Raw genomic sequence first — 24,039 nt, forward strand, 5'->3', positions numbered from 1 at the left:
TTCCCAGTTCCCTCTGCCTGGAACACTCTTCCTGCAGATAGCTGTGGTGCTCAACCTCACGTATTTCAGATCTTTACTCAAAAATCATCTTCTCAGCAAGGCTTTACCCTATCACCTGTTTAAAATCACAGACACAAACACATACACACACACACACACACACACACACACACACACACACATACACACATACACACACATGCACACACAGCACTTGTCTTCTCTTTCTGGCTTTTCTCCATAGTATTTATATTATATATCTTACATGCCACGTATTTTACTTGTATTTTGAAATATTGTGTTGGTTTTTTATTATAAGTGCCCTGAAGGGTGAAGTTTTTTTCTGCTTTGTTCCTTGTATATCCACAGCGCCTAGAACATTGCCTGGTACATGTTCAGCACTCTATAAACATGTTTGGAATGAATGGATGTGTTTTTTGGCTTCCTTCCAGTCTCCTACTCTCACTTTGTGCTCCTATAGCACCACCTCTCTTGTGACTTTTCATATATTCTGGATTTACTATAGTGTGTTGTCTGCCCCCACCCCAGACTGCAAAGTCCTTGATCAGAAACAATTCCTCATATTCCTTCTACTGTCCAGTGGCATACTCTATATAGGAAGTGCTCAATAAACAGTCTAATGAATATGTTAACATCAGCAGTCATCGGTCATATAGCCACTCTGTTTCCATTTCTTTCCCACACACAGCAAATTTGTAGACCCTGGGGTCACGGTTCCACTTTATGAATGAAGTAGAGACCTTTCTGACCCAAGCGCCATTTACCCATCGCTTCCTTTTATCTTCTGCAGGTTTATTCACATCCTCTCTACCTTTCCCTCTTTTCACTTTCTCTTAGAGTTATGTCATACGTTTCACTACTTTTCTCTTTTCCACCCTCACATCGGATCCCTTTGTTAGCCAACAGATGCCTATTACTAAAAAGAACAAGAACAGTGGCGGTCCATAAACATTAATCACCAGAGAAACAGTGTAAATTTGTGAGAGCAACAGGCTTTGAGTCTAAGTCAAGAATCTTCCAGACTGAGGTAGCCTTTGTGGAAATAGAAAGACTTAAATTGAATATTGGAAATGGGAAGGATTTGGATAGAAGAGAAGAAGGGGAAAGGTGGTTTAAATAGCGGGAAATGAGAAGCAAAAAGGAGGCAGCGGAGAGCGCACCTTGTTCACCAGCTTTCCCAGTGCTTCATTGGGCCTAGCGGACACTTCGGAATTCCACAGAAGACAGTTTCCAGTCTTCGTTCTCCTTCAGTTACTATTGTTTTTCTTCATATACTAGATGGAGTAGGAGGATCAAAATGAAAGCTTTAAAAAATATTTTTAATTGAATTTCAATTGTTTTCTGTTTGGTTTAACTACTAGTATTTCAACAGTAATTTTCCCTTACGTTTAAGTTGTCTGCCTACGTTATTTCAGTTACATTTTGGATTAAATAGGCTTTTCTGGGTTGGTCTGAGATTATAAGGACTATTTATATTACAGTTTTTATGGGAGAATGAATTCAGGGTTGTAAACAACCGACCTATGTAGAAACTTTTGGAATGCAACTTAATGGTTGACTGTTTTCTTGTAACTGTTTTAAATTTTGTTTTGTTTTTTCATTTTGCTTTTCCAGTCTATAAATGGAATATGGTGTGTCTTCTTTCCTTTGATTCCATTGTTACTCTGTGTAGCTAATTAGAAAGTTTATAGAAGTTATAAGTCCTGTCATAAGTCATTTTACTTCAAATTTCTTATAATATTTTAAAATTATTAATAGTTTCCACCTTTTAAAAAGATAATCAGGGAGAGCTTTTCTTTTATATTAGTTTTCCCACATAAGAGTAAATGAATGAATATAAAATTAAAGTTTTATTCTTTTTTTTTTTTTTTTTTTGAGACAGAGTTTTTCTCTGTTGCCCAGGCTGGAGTGCAGTGGCACGGTCATGGCTCACTGCAGCCTCGACCCCCTGGGCTCAGGTGATCCTCCTACCTCAGCCTCCCAAGTAGCTTGGACCACAGGCACATGCCACCACAACTGGCTAATTTTATTTTATTTTTTAGAGACAGGGTCTCACTCAGGCTGGCCTCAAACTCCTGGCTTCAAGCGATCCTCCTACCACAGCCTCCCAAAGTGCTGGGATTATAGGCATGAGCCACCGCATCCAGCTAAAGTTTTATTCTTATGAGTCATCATTATTTTGTGTGGGAGTGCAACATAAACTGCTAAAAGAGCAGTAAATGAAGATTTTGTTAAACTCTTACAGTTGTGAGATTGGACAACAGGAGATTTGAACTCCTCAGGAGAAGCGATGGTGCAATTGTTCCTAGAACCACACTCAGAAAATGGGGCTGGAGGAATAATGATTACTACTGCGACTGTCAGAAAGAAAGGCCCATCTGCAAAGCCTTTGGGTTGACACTTCCTACCTGTTTGGTGTTTTGCACTTTTGGAGAGTATTTCATCACATCCATGGGGTGGAAGTGTTTTAGAAACGGAATATCCTCTGCCTGCTTTTCAACAATTTTGTCTCCATTTATTTTAGTATTCCAAATAATTATAAAATTTACCCCAAGTCAGAAAAGAAACTACCTTTGCCACCAAAATGTTTATAATTACCTCAGTAACTGGCAATATTTTAATTCTCTACCCACACCACTTTCCAGAAAGCCCTTTCATTCTTTCTCTTGATAAATTCTAATCAAAAAATTAATTGCTGGTTGAGAGTATTTCTCCGGTTACAAAAACTCATTTCTTAAAATTTAGCATTTAAGAGAGGGTTAATTTGGATGTTAATTATGGTTAATATTACATCAATAATTATTGTCTTTTCAATAGTTTTATAAAATAGCTCAGTTGATTCATTAAGGATTATTTGTTAGGGATGAATAAAGAAAAACATGTTTTAATTGTCCTCCTTTCTAAATCATCCAGCAGATATTTACACTGAGTTGTTTTTCTTAAAAAGCATTTGAATTATGCAGGAATGTTCATAGCAGCATAATTGATAATATCTCAAAAGTAAAAGCAGCCCAAATATTCATCAACTTATTAATGGATAAATATAATGTGGTATATCCATACCATGGAATATTTGGCAATAAGAAGAAATGAAGTACTGATGCGTGCTACACAGTGGTTAAACCTTGAAAACATTATGCTAAGTAAAAGAAGCCAGACACAAAAGGCCGTATATTTATAAATCCGTTTATATGAAATGTCTGCAATAGGGCAGATCTGTGTGGGGCAGAAGGTGGATTAGTGGTTGCCTAGGGCTGGGGTCGGGGGTTGGGGGGACAAGGGGAGTGACTGCTAATGGGTGTGGAGTTTATTTTTAGGGTGATAAAAATGTACTAAAATTGATTATGGTGATGATTGCAGAACTCTGTGAATATACTAAAAGTCATTGAATTGTACACTTTAAATAGATGAATTGTGTGGTGTGTGAATTATATCTCAATAAAACTATTGTTTTTAAAAAGCATTTCTTAGTATTCATTCACTACTTTCATTTAATGAAATGGAAGAGACTTTAGAGGTACAGAGCATGGTCAGTGACAGAGGTAAATACACAGTGAGTACTTGAATTTACTAATCTGAGGAAAGTTCTCAGCATCTCTTTGAAACTCTATTTAGATGGGAATGAATAGAGAACAGATTCCTTATTCCATTAATTTGAAAATATCATTGTACTTATCTACCAGAGAGAAAATCCCAGAGTTCAAATGTACTGAGAATTTTTATATAAAACCTGAATGAAATGTTTGAAAAAATCCAGTATGTTTAATGAAGGTACATAAACTATTTCTGCATTTGATTTAGAGATGACTTTGCTGTGCATTGTCTCCAGCTCAACTATAATATATCATAGTTTGCCATAAGCCATAAAAGGCAGTTCAGACAACGCAACTGTTGGGTGCATTTTGGACTGCTACATAGCATTTATTATATGCACGTATGACAAATAATATGTATATATCATAATTTTTTAACCATTCCCCTATTGATGGTCATTTAGGTTTTTTCCTAATTTGGGCTATTATGAGTGGTTCAGCAGTAGAATCCTAGTACATGACTCCTTGTGAACATGTATGTGCAAAGCTCTTCTCTATAATAGAAAATGAAAGATAGAATTGCTGGGTAGAAGGTGTGTCCATTTCTACTTCGATACTGCCAGGTTATCCTCTCACAGGTGCCACTGCGCTCTCCCTCTGGCAGTTTCCCTACACACTTGCTAATGTTTGATATTGTCAAACTTTATCTGTGGTATAAAAAAATATTGTTTTGATTTGCAATTGCCTTTGCATGAGTATTCATGAGCTTGTTTAATGGCACTTTAGTTTCCTCTTCTACAAATTATCCTTGATCCTATATCCATTTTTAAATATTTGTTTATCTTTTTCTTATTGATTAGTGGACATTCTTCATGTATTTTGGATATTAATCTTCTGTCTCATAGGAATTGTAAATGTTTCTTCCTCTGTGGCATGCCTTTTGACTTTGTTTATAGTATCTTTTATCAGGCAGAAGTTTTAAATTTAGATGTAGTCAAATTTATCTTTTCTTGTGCTCAGAATCCCCTCCATCCTCCTCCCACTTTGTTTAATTCTCTGCTGTTGCCGTCTTGAAAGTCGTGCATTTTCATTTCTCACTGGGGCACGCAAGTAATGTAGTCATTTCTGCTTATATGTTATTTTAGGCTTAGGTCTTTAATTACTCTGGAATATTTTGGGTGTGTGTGACTTGTGTGAAAAACAGGTATAATTATTTTGTATTTTTTGCAAATGGACAGCCAGTTATTTCAGTACCATTTGTTTCATAGTTAATCCCTTTCCCATCATTTGGAATGCCACCTTTCTTATATTTTGAATTCCCTTGTATTCATTGGACTGTCTCTGGAATATGCATTTTGTTCTATTAATCTGGTCATCTATTCCTGTACCAGTATCATGATGTTTTAATTGCTGTATCTTCACAAGGTTTTTCGATATCTGGTAGGACAAGACCTTTGTTCTTCTTTTCTAAGATTACTTCAACTATCTTGTATTTGTTTGCTTTCCTTTTTGACATCAACCTCTCAATTCCTTGCAAATTCCATTTGGGATTTTGTTAGGGATTATATGAATTTTATAAATTAATTTTGGAGAAAATAACATCTTCATAGTATTGAGTCTTCCCATACAGGGACAAGATATGTCTCTTCTTTAATTACCTTATGTCCTTCACTAAAGTTTTATCTATTTTTTCTTAACAGGCTTGCATACCAAGCATTTTAAATTGTTATTTTGAATGGGATTTATTTCTAAGTTTTTTAAACTGGTGTATTTAAGAGCTAATAATTTCTGGTTTTGGTCTTGTATTTGATCTCCTTGCTGACATCCTTGTAGATCTACTGTTGATCTCTTAGCCTGTTGATTCTCTTAGCTCTTCATGTAGAGATTTTAAAATACTGACAGTGTTGTGTGTTTATTGCTAATATTTGTTTTATTTTGCTTTTTTTTTTTCGATCCTGCTTTAGCTAGAGTAAGTCTTATTCTTCTATTGGGAGGCTTCTACCATCTCATCATTAACTAAAAAGTTTACTATTGGCTTCTCGTAGATTCTCTTTTTCAGATTAAAGAAAACTTCTATTTCTAGCATGTTGGAGTCTTACCATGAATGTGTTTTGCATTTTATCAAATCCTTTTCTCTGCAATAATTAACACAATCATATGGTTTTTATTTTTTAATTTGTTAATGTAGTAATGACCTTCATAGATTTTTTTCTCTTCTAAAACCACCATTGTATTTCTGCTTGTTCTAGATATATTGATTAGCCAGGATTTTATTTAGGCCTTCTGAATCTTTGTTCATAAGTTTGGATGATCTATGGTTTTCTTTTTTTGTTTTGTCATTGTCTGGTTTGTGTATGAGGGCTATGATCAACCAGACAATACACATGACAGCCTCTCTTCCACCCCAAATAATGATTCTGTCTAAAATGTCAACAGTGCTGTTTGAGAAACCCTGTGCTAGACTCAAAATAAACTGAATGGCTTTCTGTTTTTTTTCCTGAGTAGTTTATGTAACATAGAATTTACCTATTCTTTCAGAATATGGTATAATTCACCTAAAATGACCTGAGCATTGTGCCTTTTTAAGAGGTAGATCTTTGAGCACCTTTTCTATTTTTGTTTGGATATCCATCTCAGTGGTTTTCTTCTTGAGTTAATTTTGGTAATTATATCTTCCTGGAAAATTGGTCATCTGTTTTATTTTTTAGTTCATTTATATTAAATTTTAACATACTATCTGAATTTTGAAAGTAAAAATTCTATCCTTTTTCTTTTTGAAATTCATTTTGCCAAATATTTGACTGGCTTAAGTGTCTTTGAAATCACCAGGTTTTGGTTTTATTCATTAACTCTACTATTTTCTGTTTCTTGATTTCTCATTCATCTTTTTATTGCTATATTAATTTCTCTTTTCTATATGTTTATTTTCTTTCTCTTGTTTTTAACTTTTTGAATTGAAATTTTTGGCGACTTACTTTTTATTGTTCTCATTTTCTAAACCAGCATTTAAGGCTATAAATTTTCCTGAGTGCTACTTTTCCAGTAATACATAGGATTTAGTGTATAGTGCACACATATAATTCATTTTTAAACTGCTGGTGATTTTCATTTTCACTTTTTTACTTTGACCTAAAAGTTTCTGAAGTGTTTTTAAATTTCTGCATGTATAGAATTCTTTCAGTTGTTTAGATCTGTCAGGTAATTTGGCCTGTATGTATTCTGTTTGGGAATGTTTTTGAGTGCTACTCTGTGGCCTAATACAAGATCTTTTTTTGGTGAATATACAAAAAATTAAAGCTTAGTAAATTATTATTCAGATTTTCTCATCATCTGATGAGACCCTGGTGCCTGCTATGGCCTGAGCGAGAAGCCATCTATGTAGATGGGGTTCTATGTAACAGATGATAGAAACCTGAGGACTTACAAATATATCATCCATTCATTTAAAGTAAAGAAACACTGCATGTTCTCACTCATAAGTGGGAGTTGAACAATGAGAACACATGGACACAGGGAGGGGAACATCACACACTGGGGCCTGTCGTGGGGTGGGAGACAAGGGGAGGGAGAGCATTAGGACAAATACCTAATGCATGCATGGCTTAAAACCTAGATGACAGGTTGATAGGTGCAGCAAACCACCATGGCACATGGATACCTATGTAGCAAATGTATACCTATGTAGCAAACCTGCACGTTCTGCACATGTATCCCAGAACTTAAAGCAAAAAAAAAAAAAAAAAAAAAAAAAGAACCTGTTCTGTTCTAACTACTTTTAGGAACCTGTTTAACTCAAGGAAATAAAAATACAATCAAAGATGCTTTTATGCATTGTTTGTAATAGTGAAAAATCAGAAGTAAATGTCTAGTGGTTAAATAAATGAATAAATATGTAGGCTTTAAAAAATCATATTTTAGAAAGAATATTTAAGATTATGGGGGAAATTATTCCTGGCATCTTTATTTAATAAAGCAGGATACAAATTTGTGTATAGTATGATCACATGTTGAGAAAAACAATACATGTACATTAAGTATATGCATACAATAAAAGGTTATTTTTGAATTATTTCTTGAGTGATGATATATTTTTATTTTTTCTTTATATTTGTTTTTCTGAATGTTTACCATGATTATTTACCTTATAATAAAATATATGTAGTTGGAAGCATCTTTTGCGAAATAATTTCTTTTGTCTAGCTTGTATATAATGCAAAATTGCAACTTACCGAGGGCAGCTTAACAGGATGTGTTAAAATTTTGAGTATTTATATTCTTTGACCCAGAAAGTTCACTGCTATGAATTAATCAGAAGTTCCTATAAAAGTACAGAATGATTTTACTACCTTGTTTATAATAGTGAAAAATTTTAAAAATGTAATTCTAATACTCAGTATAAACCTACTAAAATGAATTGCATTATATATAAAAAAGGAAACATTAAACAAGTCTTAAAAATAAATTGGAGCTTTATGGGTAATGACATGAAAAACTGACCAAGACATATTATGTGAATGAAGCAAGGTGCAAAACACTATGCATAGTATGATCCCATTTGTGTAAAAATGGGGTGGTTGTGCATACATCACATGTAATGCATTATAATTTTCTGGAGTAATACATAGGAAATAACAATACCTACCTGTGAGCAAAGGGCTGAATATGTATGATTTCACTTCATGTATTTCTATCATTTTGAATTTGTACAGAAAACATGAACTACATTAAACAAATTTTAATAAAAATTAAATTTAAAAGGTAGAAGATTATATCACTGTAATACTGTTTATGTATTTCCTTTCTGTGTGTGGTAGTAGGCCCATCTGTGTAATAAGCATGTAAAATAGATAGGATCACTGCCCTTGAAGAGCTTGTTCTCTAAAAATCTCTTTTTCATGGATATAAGACATTAATGTTACTATTTTTGTGATGGTAAGATGATAATGTGCTAGAAGTCAAATGGTTGGAATTTAGTCATTTCTGACTTCAGTGAACTAATGCTGATTTCACTGAAATTCATTGTGTACAAGCTGGATAATCCCAAAGTGGGCGTTACTTGTCTGAGAAAGGAATTAGATGGGTTAAAATTAGTACCATTAGTCCAGACTTTTAAAAAACTCCATAGTTTTTTTTTAATCAAACATAATAGAACTTGTTTGCACCATTGTATCTTTTATAGTAGACATAGAAATAAGTTTTAAGAGATTTTGTTATTTATGATGGGTCCTAAGTATCATATAAAGTTGAAAAGATCCAGTGTAAATATTTCAATTTTGAGTTGATTTGATGTAATGTAACTGATGAACTTTAAAATACCTGCTGTTTCACACAATATTAAGATATAATTTTTACTCAGTGACATATACATTTTTGTTTGTTTGTTTTTAATTTTATTATTATTATACTTTAAGTTTTAGGGTACATGTGCACAGTGTGCAGGTTTGTTACATATGTATACATGTGCCATGTTGGTGTGCTGCACCCATTAACTCGCCATTTAACATTAGGTGTATCTCCTAATGCTATCCCTCCCCGCTCCCCCCAGCCCACAACGGTCGCTGGAGTGTGATGTTGCCCTTCCTGTGTCCATGTGTTCTCATTGTTCAATTCTCAACAATGAGTGAGAACATGCGGTGTTTGGTTTTTTGTCCTTGCGATAGTTTGCTGAGAATGATGGTTTCCAGTTTCATCCATGTCCCTGCAAAGGACATGCACTCATCATTTTTTATGGCTGCATAGTATTCCATGGTGTATATGTGCCACATTTTCTTAATCCAGTCTATCATTGTTGGACATTTAGGTTGGTTCCAAGTCTTTGCTATTGTGAATAGTGCCGCAATAAACATACGTGTGCATGTGTCTTTATAGCAGCATGATTTATAATCCTTTGGGTATATACCCAGTAATGGGATGGCTGGGTCAAATGGTATTTCTAGTTCTAGATCCCTGAGGAACCGCCACACTGACTTCCACAATGGTTGAACTAGTTTACAGTCCCACCAACAGTGTAAAAGTGTTCCTATTTCTCCACATCCTCTCCAGCACCTGTTGTTTCCTGACTTTTTAATGATTGCCATTCTAACTGGTGTGAGATGGTATCTCATTGTGGTTTTGATTTACATTTCTCTGATGGCCGGTGATGGTGAGCATTTTTTCGTGTGTTTTTTGGCTGCATAAATGTCTTCTTTTGAGAAGTGTCTGTTCATATACTTTGCCCACTTTTTGATGGGGTTGTTTGTATTTTCTTGTAAATTTGTTTGAGTTTATTGTAGATTCTGGATATCAGCCCTTTGTCAGATGAGTAGGTTGTAAAAATGTTCTGCCATTCTGTAGGTTGCCTGTTCACTCTGATGGTAGTTTCTTTTGCTGTGCAGAAGCTCTTTAGTTTAATTAGATCCCATTTGTCAATTTTGGCTTTTGTTGCCATTGCTTTTGGTGTTTTAGACATGAAGTCCTTGCACATGACTATGTCCTGAATGGTATTGCCTAGGTTTTCTTCTAGGGTTTGTATGGTTTTAGGTCTAACATGTAAGTCTTTAATCCATCTTGAATTAATTTTTGTATAAGGTGTAAGGAAGGGATCCAGTTTCAGCTTTCTACATATGGCTAGCCAGTTTTCCCAGCACCATTTATTAAATAGGGAATCTTTTCTCCCATTTCTTGTTTTTGTCAGGTTTGTCAAAGATCAGATGGTTGTAGATGTGTGGTATTATTTCTGAGGGCTCTGTTCTGTTCCATTGGTCTATATCTCTGTTTTGGTACCAGTACCATGCTGTTTTGGTTACTGTAGCCTTGTAGTATAGTTTGAAGTCAGGTAGTGTGATGCCTCCAGCTTTGTTCTTTTGGCTTAGGATTGACTTGGCAGTGCGGGCTCTTTTTGGTTCCATATGAACTTTAAAGTAGTTTTTTCCAATTCTGTGAAGAAAGTCATTGGTAGCTTGATGGGGATGGCATTGAATCTATAAATTACCTTGGGCAGTATGGCCATTTTCACCATATTGATTCTTCCTACCTATGAGCATGGAATGTTCTTCCATTTGTTTGTATCCTCTTTTATTTCCTTGAGCAGTGGTTTGTAGTTCTCCTTGAGGAGGTCCTTCACATCCCTTGTAAGTTGGATTCCTAGGTATTTTATTCTCTTTGAAGCAATTGTGAATGGGAGTTCACTCATGATTTGGCTCTCTGTTTGTCTGTTATTGGTGTATAAGAATGCTTGTGATTTTTGCACATTGATTTTGTATCCTGAGACTTTGCTGAAGTTGCTTATGAGCTTAAGGAGATTTTGGGCTGAGACAATGGGCTTTTCGAGATATACAATCATGTCATCTGCAAACAGGGACAATTTGACTTCCTCTTTTCCTAATTGAATACCCTTTATTTCCTTCTCCTGCCTAATTGCCCTGGCCAGAACTTCCAACACTATGTTGAATAGGAGTGGTGAGAGAGGGCATCCCTGTCTTGTGCCAGTTTTCAAAGGGAATGCTTCCAGTTTTTGCCCATTCAGTATGATATTGGCTGTGGGTTTGTCATAAATAGCTCTTATTATTTTGAGATACGTCCCATCAATACCTAATTTATTGAGAGTTTTTAGCATGAGGGGCTGAATTTTGTCAAAGGCCTTTTCTGCATCTATTCAGATAATCATGTGGTTTTTGTTTTTGGTTCTGTTTATATGCTGGATTATGTTTATTGATTTGTGTATGTTGAACCAGCCTTGCATCCCAGGGATGAAGCCCACTTGATCATGGTGGATAAGCTTTTTGATGTGCTGCTGGATTCGGTTTGCCAGTATTTTATTGAGGATTTTGGCATCAATGTTCATCAAGGATATTGGTCTAAAATTCTCTTTTTTTGTTGTGTCTCTGCCTGGCTTTGGTATCAGGATGATGCTGACCTCATAAAATGAGTTAGGCAGGATTCCCTCTTTTTCTATTGATTGGAATAGTTTCAGAAGGAATGGTACCAGCTCCTCCTTGTACCTCTGGTAGAATTCGGCTGTGAATCCATCTGGTCCTGGACCCTTTTTGGTTGGTAAGCTATTGATTATTGCCATAATTTCAGAGCCTGTTATTGGTCTATTCAGAGATTCAACTTCTTCCTGGTTTGGTCTTGGGAGGGTGTATGTGTCCAGGAATTTATCCATTTCTTCTAGATTTTCTAGTTTATTTGCGTAGAGGTGTTTGTAGTATTCTCTGATGGTAGTCTGTATTTCTGTGGGATCAGTGGTGATATCCCCTTTATCATTTTTTATTGCATCTATTTGATTCTTCTCTCTTTTCTTCTTTATTAGTCTTGCTAGCAGTCTATCAATTTTGTCGATCTTTTCAAAAAACCAGCTCCTGGATTCATTAATTTTTGAAGGGTTTTTTGTGTCTCTATTTCCTTCAGTTCTGCTCTGATTTTAGTTGTTTCTTTTCTTCTGCTAGCTTTTGCATGTGTTTGCTGTTGCTTTTCTAGTTCTTTTAATTGTGATGGTAGGGTGTCAATTTTGGATCTTTCCTGCTTTCTCTTGTGGGCATTTAGTGCTACAAATTTCCCTCTACACACTGCTTTGAATGTGTCCCAGAGATTCTGGTATGTTGTGTCTTTGTTCTCGTTGGTTTCAAAGAACATCTTTATTTCTGCCTTCATTTCGTTATGTACCCAGTAGTCACTCAGGAGCAGGTTGTTCAGTTTCCATGTAGTTGAGCGGTTTTGAGTGAGTTTCTTAATCCTCAGTTCTAGTTTGATTGCACTGTGGTCTGAGAGACAGTTTGTTATAATTTCTGTTCTTTTACATTTGCTGAGGAGAGCTTTACTTCCAAGTATGTGGTCAATTTTGGAATAGGTGTGGTGTGGTGCTGAAAAAAATGTATATTCTGTTGATTTGGGGTGGAGAGTTCTGTACATGTCTGTTAGGTCCGCTTGGTGCAGAGCTGAGTTCAATTCCTGGGTATCCTTGTTAACTTTCTGTCTCGTTGATCTGTCTAATGTTGACAGTGGGGTGTTAAAGTCTCCCATTATTATTGTGTGGGAGTCTAAGTCTCTTTGTAGGTCACTCAGGACTTGCTTTATGAATCTGGGTGCTCCTGTATTAGGGGCATATATATTTAGGATAGTTAGCTCTTCTTGTTGAATTGATCCCTTTACCATTATGTAATGGCCTTCTTTGTCTCTTTTGATCTTTGTTGGTTTAAAGTCTGTTTTATCAGAGACTAGGATTGCAACCCCTGCCTTTTTTGTTTTCCATTTGCTTGGTAGGTCTTCCTCCATCCCTTTATTTTGAGCCTGTGTGTGTCTCTGCACGTGAGATGGGTTTCCTGAATACAGCACACTGATGGGTCTTGACTCTTTATCCAATTTGCCACTCTGTGTCTTTTAATTGGAGCATTTAGTCCATTTACATTTAAAGTTAATAGTGTTATGTGTGAATTTGATCCTGTCATTATGATGTTAGCTGGTTATTGTGCTCGTTAGTTGATGCAGTTTCTTCCTAGCCTTGATGGTCTTTACATTTTGGCATGTTTTTGCAGAGGCTGGTAGTGGTTGTTCCTTTCTACATATACGTTTTTTGAGCAGTACTGTTATCGTTTCTTTAATGTTTAGCTACGATAAAACTTTAAGTGAAAGCCAAGCTTAGAAAAGGATGAACAATGAACCATTAATTGTAGATAATTATGAAACTAGATTTTTAAAACAATGTTTGTAAAAATGTTGTATTGATTCAGCTTATATACCCACCATTTGCATGTTTCCTCATTTTATTTCTGGTATCTGAAAATGCATTTGATGTACAGTAAATGTGGGTGGGTACAGCATTCAAAATAAGACTGTAATAAAAAAAGTGCAAGCAAAAAAATTCCATCTGCTATTTAACTTTGTAGATAGGTTAAAACCATTGTTTAGGATCATTGGCATGTAATTGAAATGAGTGACATTTTGGATGATGAAACAAATATTAGAAAGAAGAAAAAAAACTAATGGACCAATTTAATGTGTCAAACTCTTATATATAAAAAATAAAGTCACTGTGGGTAACTGCAAACCTTCCGCTTTTACTCCCTGTCAATTCATGCATTAGATTTTATCTGACTCTCTTTTCCACACCTGGAAGCTCTACATTGGTATTTGTTTTCTATAAGTATTTGTTTAATAAACTGTTGAGAATGCACAGCTGTGTCAGGAGCAATGATGAAGGCTGGGTTTGCAGAACTGCCAGATCAGGCTGCTGTTTCCCTTTGGCTTTGCCCTCCATGGGGCTGGATCCTATGACTGTTGTAGACCTTTCCACCTAACTCGTGTCCCTCTTTTGGGATTAGTTATCTTTGCACTCTGTTTTCCACTACCAAACCTCACCAACACCTCAGACCATCCTTGGCTTTATATTATCCTTCAGCTTCCCAACCAGTCGCAGAGCAAAGGATGCCCCAACTGTGCTCCAGTGCTAACCCCTTCACCTGTGTTTGACAGTGTCGCCCTTTTCCACTGCAGCTCCTGCTTCCACATTTATCCTCACCCTCAAAGATCTCTGGCTCGTTCCCTCTGAATTCTGCCATACACCCAGGCTTCCCTGTTGTAATATCATGTGCCTCTTGCCTCTTAGTCTCTTTTGCTCCTTTTTACTACAAAACATGTTGAACAGGTGGTCCATGCTCCTATCTCTGCGTCTCTCCAAACCAATTTTCATTTCCACCAATTTACTGAACAACTTTCTTTACTGTTACCCTTGATCTTTATTTTACGAAATTCAAAGGTCTCTTGTTCATTATTTCTTGCGTTGACCTTTCCACAGCACTAATGTTGCTGACTCTGCCCTTTATGATAATTTTTATTCCTTGTGGCTTTTATCGCATTATCTGTCTCAATTCTCTTCCACCTTTCTTAGTCTTCCTAGCCTTCCTTGCTGGTTGCTTTTCCTTCTCTCTGACTGCATGCATCACCTTCCCTCAGGAAGAAAAGAGCATGGACCTTCCCTCCTGTCCATGCTCTTTTCTATCAATATGTTCCCCCATGGAGAGTTCTCACAAGGAGCAGATATCACCTCTACGCTGATGGCTTCCTCATTGTGGTCCTATCCTTGAACACCTACTTGGTCGTCAATACCATATCCCATCTGTGTTCAGAACTTTTTCAACCAGATGTCCCACTACAATGTCTCTTCCAGCTTGAGAACCTGTAATTCTTTAGGTGTAAGAAGGTCCACCGGGTGCTGTGGCTCATGCTTGTAATCCCAGAACTTTGGTAGGCCGAGGCAGGCGGATCACGAGGTCAGGGGATCAAAACCATCCTGGCTAACATGGTGAAACCCCGTCTCTGCTAAAAATACAAAAAAATTAGCTGGGCGTGGTGGCAGGCACCTGTAGTCCCAGCTACTCGGGAGGCTGAGGCAGGAGAATGGCGTGAACCTGGGAGGCGGAGCTTGCAGTGAGCCGAGATTGTGCCACTGCACTCCAGCGTAGGCAACAGAGCAAGACTCCATCTCAAAAAAAAAAGTTCATCTTCTCCATAAAACTAGTTCATCAAAATTCCTTCCTTCAGCATATCACCACTATCATTCAGATCTCTGTAAAGAGGACAACCTTTATTAGTGATTTAGCTGAAAATCAAGAAGCCTCACATAAATCAGCCCACTCCATTGTCTTGTATGGAGTCACATGCTGATTTATGTCAGCTCCCCCAGCACAGTGCCGCCACACTGGTCCATCTTACCTCGCCTGGCCTTCTGCCTGTTAACTCCTTTCCCAGTCCCTCAGGGTCATCACTGCCTAGTGACAATTTCTAAACACTATAGGAAGCACTAATCATCTAGCTGTTCCTTATTTGCTTTGACATTTGTTTAGCTCCTGGACCTGACTCTCAGGGCCCTTGGGAGTTTGTCCCTCCCTCTGTCTCCCACCTACTCAGCACCACTTGACGTTTGGTCAGCTGCATTCTTTCTTTTGGTAATTTTAGTTATGTAAGTCCTTCTTGTTTGTATTGCCTGCTTCACCCCATTCTTAGTCCTACCCACCTTTCAAGGACCACCAAAATATCTCTGAATCAACAACATCTGAAGTCAGTCCTGTAATTGAGTATTTTTCATTTATGTCTTGTATGTGGATAAATAAATGGTCCCATCACCTTCCCTCAGAATCCTTTCCATATACTACCATTTCCTAAAAAATATTATAGGCTCCATTTTCCTAACTTACTTTAAGCTTAAGAGTGAGAATATACTTCATCCCCTTTTCTGTCTCCTCTGGTGACCAATAATATACAAAGAATAATTTCAATAATGACTTCATGGTTATTAATTGTTATCAGTTTAAATACTTAGCAAGTTGAGAAAATATAAAGAAAATAAGATTTCAAACAATCCAATCATCTATATTCAGCAAAACACAAAAAGTTTCTGTTAGATATGACAGGGCCTAGTGTTTATGGAATTAAAGCAATGTTTTCTAAATGAAATATATGCTGTTGAGGTATATGTCCTCGTGTTTCAGTGGAGATGGAGACCCCACACTTTCCTTAGGATAACCTTCTAACATTTAAAACATAAAACGATTTCACTGTATACTCGTGGTATTTAGTGTATACCACTAGCAAATGTTGAGACTGGGACTAGAAGTTGAAATTCTTATATCAAATCCAAAGACCTTTCCACTGCACATTTCCATATATTCTATTCACTCATTTATTTATTTATTCAGCACATACTTAGTGAGCACCTACTGTGTGTCAGGCCATGCTAGGCAATGAGATAGAGCCTTCAAAGAGCTTAGTCTACCGATAGAGACTGACAAGTCAACATAAAGTTGAAATGCAGTGGGACATGAAGTGGAGGAAAACTTTATCTGAATGTTTTGTTTTCAGACAAGGGTTTAAGGAAGTTTAATCCTGAGGGAAAGTGCTAATAAGGGAGATGATAAAGATTCAGATGAAGGGTAACTGGCAGAGTGGTGTCCCTTTGAAGACTGTGTGAAGGGAATGGGGCCCAGGGCACAGGTAGGGACATCAGCTTCCCACCAGAGAGGAATAACATTTCCAACCAGAATGGGACTCAGAAAGCAGCACCAGAAGCAGAGGAAGCATTCTCATTTTGATGCCTTCTATTCTAGGTGAAGTAAGAGACAGGCTCATTGAATGAGAATGAGAGTCGTGGGATAGGGAGGAAGGTAGAGTATGTGAAACCCCCATGTAGGAATTAGAAGAATCTTGACCTTCCCAGGACCCAAGGGGGCAAAGGCGGTGAGGAGAAAGGGCCTGAGACAGCTCTAGTGGATACCCGGCAGAGGAGCAACACCAGGTGGATAAGGGGTTTGTTTGGTAAGAGGTGAACCCTCTCATGTTCAGAGCACTGCAGGGTGCCCAGCATCTCAGCTCCTGCCAGGAGGAATCTGGGACTGATGAGCAAGCTGAATGGCAGTTGAAAGATCCAATATCCACAGGGAATATGGGGAAGCTCAGGGAGCATGGACGCCCAGAAGTAGGTCAGAATAGCACCAACTACAGGGATAAGTAGACATTTTCCTCTTATGGCAGTACATATGTAAGGAATAGACAGTTGAAAGAATAAAGAGAAAGGGATATTAGAGAACAGGTTATTTTAAAAAAGATTTATTTTGAAAGGGGATGATCAGTTGATTTAGTATGAAATGGAGAGCTGAGCTAGCAGAGATACCCTGATAACTTCTGGTCAGTACAAGATGCCTCTCTCCTTGAGTGATGACCAACCTTTGCTGCTTAGCCTCCCCCATGACCCACCTGTTAGGTTCTCTGGATTCTCACTGCAATCAGGAGCCCCATCCAGGAGCTTTCTTTTTTTTTTTTCCGAAGGACCTTTCATGTTTGATTCTTATGCTATTATAGTTCTCAATATTAATAATTCAGAGTCAATTGTTTTTAATAACCTAAATATAAATAATTAGTGAAGAGAATTAAAGGAATGGATATACTCATTGATATTTTCATAATCCTTACCCTGCCCTGTGGCATTGTCTGTTACTCATAAAACTTGATATTGTTAAAATTTTATATGATGAAATTCAAATCAGAGGGGAGCAAAAGGATTACAACTGCTTTGAAAAATAAAATGAAGAGCACAAAAAGGAATTACTAGGGCCTTTCTAAATCAAAAAGAAAAATTAACAAATAAAAGATTTGGAAAAAAATTCCTCAAAGTATTAAAATCTCCTTCTTATTCCTAAAGATAATTGGAGCTAGTAGTGAAAAGCAAAGAATACATGTGTGTTTATACATACACATACATACATATGTACATACACACATATAAATACATAAACACACTTGCAAGTACTGGAACCAATATATCTTTTCAAACTTAAAAAAGGTAATGGGAAATTACAATCAAGATTAAATAAAAATAGCTTCTTTTGAATTAATAGTATATTGGGTAGATGTAGCTAAGATATTTTTTCAACCATGAAAAGCAGTAAGGAATAGTTTGGAAAATAATTGGTTGAGATTATTTTACATATTTATGTAAATATTTTCATTATCACAAATTTTAAATACTATTAATTTGCAATATTAAAAAGTTTTGATTATTTAGTGCTAATGAAAGGGTATAGTGACCTAATACATAGGTAATGCTAAAAGATTTCTACTTGTCTTCAGATTAATTACGTGAATTTAAAATGGATCACACATCTACATACATATATACATACACACATGTTAGTATTTTAAGCAATATATTTTAAACTTTGAAAAATGTAGCAAGCCATCATAATCATGAAGATGGAAAATTAGCTTGAGAAGCTATTGAAATATTTAATAGCTTATCTTGAGAGAAAATGTATATTAGTAATTCATGAATTGTTAGCAATTCATGAATAGATATTATAAAATCAAATAATAAAATTGCATGTTCTGATCCTATGCCAGCAAATATACATACCTGAGTGTAGCATTTATGACTTTAGATTAAAATTATGTTTATTAATCATTTTCTCATCCTTGTGACTGAATTCTTTGAAAGTAGAATAGAGAGCAATCTTATTTAACCCCCAGCGTATACTCATAAAAGTACTCAAAAGGCCCTGTGATTATAATGCTTACACTTAGAATATCATCTCTCAGAATAACCTATGACCATACTTGAATTATTATCACCATTGTACAAATGAGTTAATTGAGGCTTGAGAAGGTTAAGCAATTTTTTTTTTTTTCTCAAGTCACCCTTCTCCTAAGTGGCTGGTCAGGAATTGGAACCTAAATGCTGGAACTCCAAAGCCCACACTGTTAACTACTGAGCACAGGCAGGAAATGTGTTGGTTTATTTTCTTATACCTGGCACTGTGCTCAGACATTGTTTGAAATAAAGAATGTAAAAGTTATAATAATTAAAGTTACCCAGGATTAGCAAATTATTATTATTATTATTATTTTATTATACTTTAAGTTCTAGGGTACATGTGCACAACGTGCAGGTTTGTTACATATGTATGCATGTGCCATGTTGGTGTGCTGCACCCATTAACTCGTCATTTACATTAGGTATATCTCCTAATGCTATCCCTCTCCCCTCCCCCCTCCCCACGACAGGCCCCACTGTCATGTTCCCCTTCCTGTGTCTAAGTGTTCTCATTGTTCAGTTGCCACCTATGAGTGAGAACATGCGGTGTTTGGTTTTCTGTCCTTGCGATAGTTTCCTGAGAATGATGGTTTCCAGCTTCATCCATGTCCCTACAAAGGACATGAACTCATCCTTTTTAATGGCTGCATAGTATCCCATGGTGTATATGTGCCACATTTTCTTAATCCAGTCTATCATTGATGGGCATTTGGGTTGGTTCCAAGTCTTTGCTATTGTGAATAGTGCTGCAATAAAAATACGTGTGCATGTGTCTTTATAGCAGCATGATTTATAATCCTTTGGGTATATACCCAGTAATGGGGGGCTGGGTCAAATGGTATTTCTAGTTCTAGATCCCTGAGGAATCCCCACACTGTCTTCCACAATGGTTGAACTAGTTTACAGTCCCACCAACAGTGTAAAAGTGTTCCTATTTCTCCACATCCTCTCCAGCACCTGTTGTTTCCTGACTTTTTAATGATTGCCATTCTAACTGGTGTGAGATGGTATCTCATTGTGGTTTTGATTTGCATTTCTCTGATGGCCAGTGATGATGAGCATTTTTTCATGTGTCTTTTGGCTGCATAAATGTCTTCTTTTGAGAAGTGTCTGTTCATATCCTTTGCCCACTTTTTGATGGGGTTGTTTGTTTTTTTCTTGTAAATTTGTTTGAGTTCATTGTAGATTCTGGATATTAGCCCTTTGTCAGATAAGTAGATTGCAAAAATGTTCTCCCATTCTGTAGGTTGCCTGTTCACTCTGATGGTAGTTTCTTTTGCTGTGCAGAAGCTCTTTAGTTTAATTAGATCCCATTTGTCAATTTTGGCTTTTGTTGCCATTGCTTTTGGTGTTTTAGACATGAAGTCCTTGCCCATGCCTATGTCCTGAATGGTAATGCCTAGGTTTTCTTCTAGGATTTTTATGATTTTGGTCTAACATTTAAGTCTTTAATCCATCTTGAATTAATTTTTGTATAAGGTATAAGGAAGGGATCCAGTTTCAGCTTTCTACATATGGCTAGCCAGTTTTCCCAGCGCCGTTTATTAAATAGGGAATCCTTTCTCCCGTTTCTTGTTTTTGTCAGGTTTGTCAAAGATCAGATGGTTGTAGATGTGTGGTATTATTTCTGAGGGCTCTGTTCTGTTCCATTGGTCTATATCTCTGTTTTGGTACCAGTACTGTGCTGTTTTGGTTACTGTAGCCTTGTAGTATAGTTTGAAGTCAGGTAGTGTGATGCCTCCAGCTTTGTTCTTTTGGCTTAGGATTCTCTTGGCAATGGAGCCTCTTTTTTGGTTCCATATGAACTTTAAAGTAGTTTTTTCCAATTCTGTGAAGAAAGTCATTGGTAGCTTGATGGGGATGGCATTGAATCTATAAATTACCTTGGGCGGTATGGCCATTTTCATGATATTGATTCTTCCTATCCATGAGCATGGAATGTTCTTCCATTTGTTTGTATCCTCTTTTATTTCATTGAACAGTGGTTTGTAGTTCTCCTTGAGGAGGTCCTTCACATCCCTTGTAAGTTGGATTCCTAGGTATTTTATTCTCTTTGAAGCAATTGTGAATGGGAGTTCACTCATGATTTGGCTCTCTGTTTGTCTGTTATTGGTGTATAAGAATGCTTGTGATTTTTGCACATTGATTTTGTATCCTGAGACTTTGCTGAAGTTGCTTATGAGCTTAAGGAGATTTTGGGCTGAGACGATGGGATTTTCTAAATACACATGTCATCTGCAAACAGGGACAATTTGACTTCCTATTTTCCTAATTGAATACCCTTTATTTCTTTCTCCTCCCTGATTGCCCTGGCCAGAACTTCCAACACTATGTTGAATAGGAGTGGTGAGAGAGGGCATCCCTGTCTTGTGCCAGTTTTCAAAGGGAATGCTTCCAGCTTTTGCCCATTCAGTATGATGTTGGCCGTGGGTTTGTTATAGATGGCTGTTATTATTTTGAGGTATATTCTTTCAAAGCCTAGTTTATGGAGGGTTTTTAACACGAAGGATGTTGGATTTTATTGAAAGCCTTTTCTACATCTAATGAGATAGATGTTCATGTGGTTTTTAAGTTCTGTTTATGTAATGAATTGCATTTACTGATTTGTGTATGTTGAACCAACCTTGCATCTCAGGGATAAAGCCTACTTGATCATGATGGATTAGCTTTTTGATGTGTTGCTGGATTAAGTTTGCTAGTATTTTGTTGAGAATTTTTGCATCTATGTTCATCAAGGATATTGGCCTGAAGTTTTCTTTTTTTGTTGTGTCTCTTCCAGGTTGTGGTATCAGGATGATGCTGGCCTCATACAATGAGTTAGGAAGGAGTCGCTCCTCCTCAGTTTTTTGGAATAGTTTCAGTAGAAATGATACCAGCTCTTCTTTTTGCATGTGGTAGAATTGAGCTGTGAATCTCTCTGGCCCTGGGCTTTTTCTAGTTCGTAGGCTTTTTATTACGAATTCAGTTTTGAAACTTCTTTGGTCTGTTCAGGGATTCAATTCCTTTCTGGTTCAATCTTGGGAGGTTGTATGTTTCCAGGAATTTATCCATTTCTTCTGAGTTTTCTAGTTTGTGTGCATAGAGGTTTTCATAGTAGTCTCTGAGGGGTTTTTTGTATTTCTGTGGGGTCAGTGATGATATCCCCTTTGTCATTTCTGATTGTATTTATTTGGGTCTTCTGTTTTTTCTTCTTTATTAGTCTAGCTAGCAGTCTATCCGTCTTATTTATTCCTACAAATAACCAACTCCTGGATTCATTGATCCTTTGTATGTTTTTCATGTCTCATTTTCATCCAGTTCAGCTCTGATTTTGGTTCTTTTCTTCTGCTAGCTTTGGTATTGGTTTGCTCTTGTTTTTCTAGTTCCTCAAAGTGTGATGTTAGGTTGTTCATTTGAGATCCTTCTAACTTTTTAATGTGGGCGTTTATCTGTGTCCCATAGATTCCGGTATGTTCTATCTTTGTTCTCATTACTTGCCAAGAATTTCTTGATTACTGCCTTAATTTCCTTGTTTACCCCAAAGCCATTCAGGAACAGTTGTTTAATTTCTATGTAATTGTATAGCTTTGAATGATTGTCTTGGCTTTGATTTTTTTATATATATATATTTTATTTTATTATTATTACACTTTAAGTTTTAGGGTACATGTGCACAATGTGCAGCTTAGTTACATATGTATACATGTGCCATGCTGGTGTGCTGCACCCATTAACTCGTCATTTAGCATTAGGTATATCTCCTAATGCTATCTCTCCCCCCTCCCCCCAGCCCACAACAGTCCCCAGAGTGTGATGTTCCCCTTCCTGTGTCCATGTGTTCTCATTGTTCAATTCCCAACAATGAGTGAGAACATGCGGTGTTTGGTTTTTTGTCCTTGCAATAGTTTGCTGAGAATGATGGTTTCCAGTTTCATCCATGTCCCTACAAAGGACATGAACTCATCATTTTTTATGGCTGCATAGTATTCCATGGTGTATATGTGCCACATTTTCTTAATCCAGTCTATCATTGTTGGACATTTGTGTTGGTTCCAAGTCTTTGCTATTGTGAATAGTGCCGCAATAAACATACGTGTGCATGTGTCTTACAGCAGCATGATTTATAGTCCTTTGGGTATATACTCAGTAATGGGATGGCTGGGTCAAATGGTATTTCTAGTTCTAGATCCCTGAGGAATCGCCACACTGACTTCCACCATGGTTGAACTAGTTTACAGTCCCACCAACAGTGTAAAAGTGTTCCTATTTCTCCACATCCTCTCCAGCACTTGTTGTTTCCTGACTTTTTAATGATTGCCATTCTAACTGGTGTGAGATGGTATCTCATTGTAGTTTTGATTTGCATTTCTCTGATGGCCAGTGATGGTGAGCATTTTTTCATGTGTCTTTTGGCTGCATAAATGTCTTCTTTTGAGAAGTGTCTGTTCATATCCTTTGCCCACTTTTTGATGGGGTTGTTTGTTTTTTTCTTGTAAATTTGTTTGAGTTCATTGTAGATTCTGGATATTAGCCCTTTGTCAGATGAGTAGGTTGGGAAAATTTTCTCCCATTTTGTAGGTTGCCTGTTCACTCTGATGGTAGTTTCTTTTGCTGTGCAGAAGCTCTTTAGTTTAATTAGATCCCATTTGTCAATTTTGTCTTTTGTTGCCATAGCTTTTGGTGTTTTAGACATGAAGTCCTCGCCCATGCCTATGTCCTGAATGGTAATGCCTAGGTTTTCTTCTAGGGTTTTTATGGTTTTAGGTCTAACGTTTAAGTCTTTAATCCATCTTGAATTGATTTTTGTGTAAGGTGTAAGGAAGGGATCCAGTTTCAGCTTTCTACATATGGCTAGCCAGTTTTCCCAGCACCATTTATTAAATAGGGAATCCTTTCCCCATTGCTTGTTTTTGTCAGGTTTGTCAAAGATCAGATATTTGTAGATATGCAGCATTATTTCTGAGGGCTCTGTTCTGTTCCATTGATCTGTCTCTCTGTTTTGGTACCAAGGTTACTGTAGCCTTGTAGTATAGTTTGAAGTCAGGTAGTGTGATGCCTCCAGCTTTGTTCTTTTGGCTTAGGATTGACTTGGCGATGCGGGCTCTTTTTTGGTTCCATATGAACTTTAAAGTAGTTTTTTCCAATTCTGTGAAGAAAGTCATTGGTAGCTTGATGGGGATGGCACTGAATCTATAAATTACCTTGGGCGGTATGGCCATTTTCACGATATTGATTCTTCCTACCCGTGAGCATGGAATGTTCTTCCATTTGTTTGTATCCTCTTTTATTTCATTGAGCAGTGGTTTGTAGTTCTCCTTGAAGAGGTCCTTCATGTCCCTTGTAAGCTGGATTCCTAGGTATTTTATTCTCTTTGAAGCAATTGTGAATGGGAGTTCACTCATGATTTGGCTCTCTGTTTGTCTGTTATTGGTGTATAAGAATGCTTGT

At 36.8% G+C, this 24,039-nt stretch overlaps 1 protein-coding gene across 6 annotated transcripts in view; it reads left to right on the forward strand.

The window, feature by feature from the left end:
• The window catches only part of PLCL2 (phospholipase C like 2), a 247,265-nt gene that overhangs the window by 108,814 nt on the left and 114,412 nt on the right, over positions 1-24,039 (forward strand). The window lies entirely within an intron of this gene.

Source organism: Pan troglodytes, chromosome 2 (genome assembly GCF_028858775.2).
Source record: "Pan troglodytes isolate AG18354 chromosome 2, NHGRI_mPanTro3-v2.0_pri, whole genome shotgun sequence".
In the NCBI taxonomy this organism is placed as follows: domain Eukaryota; kingdom Metazoa; phylum Chordata; class Mammalia; order Primates; family Hominidae; genus Pan; species Pan troglodytes.